Source organism: Coptis chinensis, chromosome 1 (genome assembly GCF_015680905.1).
Source record: "Coptis chinensis isolate HL-2020 chromosome 1, ASM1568090v1, whole genome shotgun sequence".
Classification (NCBI taxonomy): Eukaryota; Viridiplantae; Streptophyta; class Magnoliopsida; order Ranunculales; family Ranunculaceae; genus Coptis; species Coptis chinensis.
The window spans coordinates 28,746,003-28,751,735 of NC_141456.1; positions in this window are offsets into that span (position 1 = coordinate 28,746,003).

Consider the following 5,733-nt stretch of genomic DNA (forward strand, 5'->3'; position numbering starts at 1 on the left):
ACTGTGATGTTCTTCTTTGGGACTGCTACTATGTTAGCGACCCATTCAGGGTAATCTACGTTCCTATTGAAGCCAACTTTTTTGACTTTTTTCGACCTCTTCATTGATTGCTTTTTGGAACCTAAAGGATAGCTTTTGAGGTCGTTAATATAGAACTTTGCTTCTAAAAAATGCTTCAAGTTCTGAATGAGAGATGGATTGTTGCCTATGACCAGAATGTCATCCACATAAACAAGGATAAATATAGAATTAGAACCACAAATATTAGTGAATAGAGAATAATCAGACTTAGGCCGATAAAGTGAATTTAAAATCGATTGATAAAGAGTGGTAGATAGTTTGGCAAACCATTGCCGAAGCCGATATTCATATCGAGTCCTAAATAAGGACTTATTGAGGCGGTCAAAAGTCAACATCCTGTATATCCCCGATATTTGGCGAATCCAAGAGGTAAGGTCATATAGACAGTTTCATCCAAATCGCATTGGAGAAAGGCATTGTGGACATCCAGCTGATGAAGGGACCAATGTTTGATAGCATCAATGGATAGAAGTAATCGAACAGTGACTAATTTAGCAACGGGTGCAAAAGTGTCATGATAGTCTTGGCCTTCAATCTGATTGTAACCCTTGGCAACAAGACGAGCTATGTAACGTTCAATATAACCATCTGGATGATATTTAATCTTGCCATTTACAACCAATAGGCTTATGATGAGAAGATAACAGAACAAGAGTCCATGTATTATTCTGTTCCAAAGCTACAATTCCAAAGAAATTATAGCGACTCTCCATTCTGGAATTTTGACAGCTTGAGAAAAAGATGTAGGAACAACTGAAGAAGACACTTTAGACAAAAAAGTTTTATGACAAATAGAAAAATTAGTGTCAGAAACATAGAAAGTCATAGGATATGGAGTGGAAGATCGTGTTACCTTAGAGTCCGATTGGAGGAGGTTGGCCGAAAGAGGGACTGTAAGTGCCTTGGTGAGAGTAGGACAATGATAATCTTTGATGAGAAATGGTGGGGGATTTCACACTCTAGTAAATCGAGGTGAGGTATGAGGGTTTGGGTGTGGTGGCTGAGGGAGTTCCTAAATTGCGGGTGACGGATGTGTCTGAGTTGGAAGATTGTCGGGGAGGGAGGCGTGGGCACTCTATCCGCATTAGAGCGGCAGGCGTCTCTATCGTGGCGCTCTCTCTGTCTATTGGAGTTACATAAAGGAGGCGCCTATCGGCGCTTACATAAAGGATAGATTTATCTTTGGATCGGGGCGAGGAGCACTCCATCTACTGGAATTACAGAAGAGGATTGAATGTCGAAAGTTTCATTGTCTGGGATGGGTAAGGGATAAACTGACAGATGTGATGGTGGGGAAGATAAATGTTGATAGGGGAATACATTCTCATGGAAAATCATGTCACGGGAAGTATAAATTTTTTTGGAAGATAAATCATAAATGCGATAGCCTTTTTTAGCATAAGGATAACCAATGAAGATGTCAAGTTTCCCGTGGTGATCAAACTTATTTTTAATGAAAATGTTGTGAGCAAAACATAAACAACCAAAAACACAAAGATGGGCAAGAGTGGGAGGTGTTGTAAACAAAAGCTCATGAGGTAATTTGCCATTTAACAAGGTGCTAGGAATTTTATTAATGAGATAGCCTGTGGTGAGAATGCATTCACCCGAGAAGGATAATGGGAGATGAGCTTGAAAACATAATGCTCGTGCAACGTTGAGTAAGTGCCGATATTTTCTTTCAACAACAGGGTTTTGTTGGAGAGTATCAACGCAACTACGTTGGTGGATAACCCCATATTTGGAAAAAAATTGTTGCATGTTGTGGGATATAAATTCGGATCCATTGTCAGATCGAAGGACTTGGATTTCATGAAAATGGTCATCAATGTTGTTGTGGCCAGATGTGAGCGAATGTATTTGTAGTGGCAGGATGCAGCACTAGGATATCAATGGTGAGATGTGCCGGGTCAACATAACGCATAAGTCCGCGATCCACCGGATCGGGATGACAGTGTGTGGTCGCGGTACGGAAACCCTACACATGGAGCTAAGAGGACCGCGAGATGGAGGAATAGATGGAGGGCCATGATGGGTGGAAAGAAAGATATAAAGAGAAATAGTGGGGGAGAGAGAAAGGAGGAGGATTCATTAATCCAAAGAAGAAAAACCTAGAGAAAAGGGGAGCAAAGAAGAGAGAAAGTGGGAGTAGAGAAGGGAGAAGGAGAATAGTGCCTAAGAGCTAGGGAATATTGCTTGTAATAGAAACAGGGGGTGTAACATTTGGCTTCGCCCGTGGGGAAAACGAAGTAGAAATGACACAAAAAGAAGGCGGGGGTAGGCCCCAAAAGATAAAGGGTCCCGCACGGCCTAAGAAGGGTAAAAAGTAGGAAGAAGGAAGGACGAGGGAGGAAAGAAGCGTAAGAAGAAGCGGCTTATGCGGGAAGAGATTGGAAGGCTGAGGGAGGAAAATGAGGAGCTGAGACGAGAGAGGGAGAGGATGGAGGAGGAGACCGGGGAAGAAACAGGGGAGGAAGCGGAGAATGAAAAGGTGGAGGACGAAGAGGAACAGGGACCGACCCTAGTGGACAATCCGGTGACCGGGTTAACGGTTGAACAAGTCCAACAAATGATTAACAGTGACCGAGTGGCGAATCTTCAACAAACAAGGGTTCAAACGGGCGTGGCCAGTCAAGTGGTGGCGGGGCTGAATCGCAACCCGCTTGCAGATGCGATATGGACTTCGGAGGTACCAAAACGCTTCAATCAGCCGAGATTCGAGAGATATGACGGAATGGGTGACCCGGCAGATCACATCCATCACTTTAGACAGCAGATGCCTCTTTGGCAAGAGGCGAGGTATGATGGTCTGCGGTGCATGATGTTCCCGGCCAGTCTTAAGGGTGGGGCTTCCGACTAGTACTATCAGCTGCCTTCAAAGAGCATAACCAATTTCCAAGAGTTAGAGCAGGCGTTTGTTGACCACTTTATACATCAGAAGAGGAGGGTTGTGGACATCACGACCTTATTTAACGTTAGACAGAGATCCACATAATCGGTCAGAGAGTATCTATGTCGCTTCAAGGCAGAGACCCTAAAGGTAGAGAATTTGGATGAGAGGACAGCGGTAATAGCATTCAAAAGGGGGCTGCGACCTGGAACGGCGGTCCATCAGTCCGTGGCGAAGAACGAGATCGCGACATTGCACGAGTTATATCCGCGGGTAGAGAAGTATATTAGATATGAAGACACCATGCAGAAGGAGTCGAAGAGGGGAGCCAAGACAGTGTCGGCGGTAGAGAAAAGGGGTGAACGCAAAAAGACAGAGGGAAGTGACCGAGGCGGGGAGAGGTACCGCGGACAGTCCTCAAGGCCGGAAAGAGGAAGGGAGATAGCGCGGAGAGAGCAAAAGGAGCGGAAGCCATACCGCGAGGTGGAACATGCCCCGTTGGCGAGACCGTTGAGTGAGATACTGCCGCTGATTAAAAATGTGCAAGGATATGAAGGGCCGCGAACCATTCCGGCCGAAATGCCCAACAAGCCATACTTTGTGAGTATCACCAAAGTGCGCGCATCACGAAACCAATGATTGTTATGCCTTGAAATGGTTAGTCCAGAGATTAATAGAGAAGGGGATGCTGAGGGAATTCATAGGGGAAACTCCAGATCGGGAGCCTGGGCCTGCCGCGGGACGAATATTGGGAACCATAAATGTTATTTTCAGCGGGGAAGCGTTGAGTCACAATGCCCACCGATAAGGTCGAGGAGGGCGAATATTCAGCAGTCAACGAGTCCCACGAGGGCGAGATGTAGAAGCGAGTTAATGAGCGGGGAGGAGAAAATTACATTCTCCAAGGCAGACCTCCGAAGGCGATACGCCGCCACGAGGATCGTTGGTTATTACAAATAGCGATGGGCAATTATGTGGTCAAAAGGGTCCTGATAAACTGTGGTAGCGTCATGGATTTGCTATTCAGAGGAGCTCTTGAGGAGATGGGGATCAACCCGGGGCAACTGAGACCTCCGCGGACAAGTTTGTATGGATTCAATGGAAGTGTTATAGAGCCTATGGGGGAACTTTTGCTGCCAGTAACAACGGGGCCCGTGACAGTGTTCTCAAGGTTCATGGTGGTCGACTCCAACTCCCAATACAACGCGATCCTGGGGAGGAGATGGATACATGAGATGAGGGCGGTGCCGTCGACTTACTATCAAGTTATCCGATTCCCTACCCCAATGGGAACATATGAGGTCCGCGGAGATCAGGTGGCATCCAAGAACAGTCACCAGAATACAATCAAAAGGATGTCCCGCGAACCAGAAGAGGAGTCGACGAGCTCTAGGAAGAGGCCGGCATAGCAAAGAACTGATCTTGCAAGGGGGCGTGGAGGAGGGGGAGGAGGTCGCGACGGCTCCAAAAACTTTAGACGAGATAGAAATAATAAACTTGGGAGAGGGCGAAGAGGAGAAGTTCACATTGATAGGGTTGAGTCTTACAGAAGAATGGAAGGGTAAGTTAGTGCAATGATTGGTGAAGAACAAAGACGTCTTTGCGTGGGGGATAGAGGATGTCACTGGTTTAGATCCGGAGTTTGCATGTCATCGCCTACACATGAGGGAGGACGCGAAGCCAGTGAGACAGAAGATGAGAGGCATGAGACCCAAATATGCAGAAGGAATCCGAGAAGAGGTTGCAAGGCTAAAGGGTGTGGGGATAATAAGAGAGGTGGAATTCACAAACTGGTTGTCCAACGTGGTCGCGGTCCCAAAGAAAAATGGAAAGGTCCGGATATGTGTGGACTTCACGGACGTAAATCTAGAGTGTCCGAAGGACAGTTATCCGATGTCGCGAGTGGATGAGTTGGTGGACAGGACTGCGGGGTTCAGCATGTTCTCATTTATGGATGCGTCTATGAGGTACAATCAGGTGGCAATGTATGGACCGGATCAGGAAAAAACCTCCTTCGTAGTGGAAGGGGGCACATACTGCTATACTAGAATGCCATTTGGATTAAAAAATGTAGCAGCCACATTCCAGCGCTTGGGAGAGAAGATGTTCGAGGGCAAAATCCGAAAAGGCATTGAGATATACATCGATGATATGGTGGAGAAAGAGTATGTCGGAGCAGGGAGCACTTGGAAGGGTTGGAGGAGACATTTCGAATCTGCGAACACACAATTTGAAACTCAATCCCGGTGAAGTGCACATTTGGAGTCACCACGGGGAAATTTCGGGGTATATTGTGACACAAATGAGGAATAGAGGCCAACCCAGGCGGATAAGATCATTGGTGGAGATGCCATCACCAAAGACAAGTGAAGGAGGTGCAAAAATTGTTGGGCGGAAGGGTCGCGCTCTCAATAGGTTCATCTCGAAATCATCCGACAAATGTAGGCCGCTGTACAGACTATTGAGAAACACCACATATTTCACATGGACGGCAGAATGTGAACAGGCATTCCAGGGGCTTAAAAGGTATTTAGAGGGTACACCGTTGTTGTTGCGACCCAAAGAGGGAGAAAAGTTGTATTTGTACCTGGGGGTCACAGATTATGCAATCAGCTCGGTCCTCGTTCGAGTAGTTGATAAGATAGAAAGACCAGTGTACTTTCAGAGTAAGATGTTGCTGGATGCGAAAAACCGATACTGATCGGTGGAGAAATGCATACCGCCTTGATATTTTCTCGCTCTCGGTCGGTGAAGCCCTATTT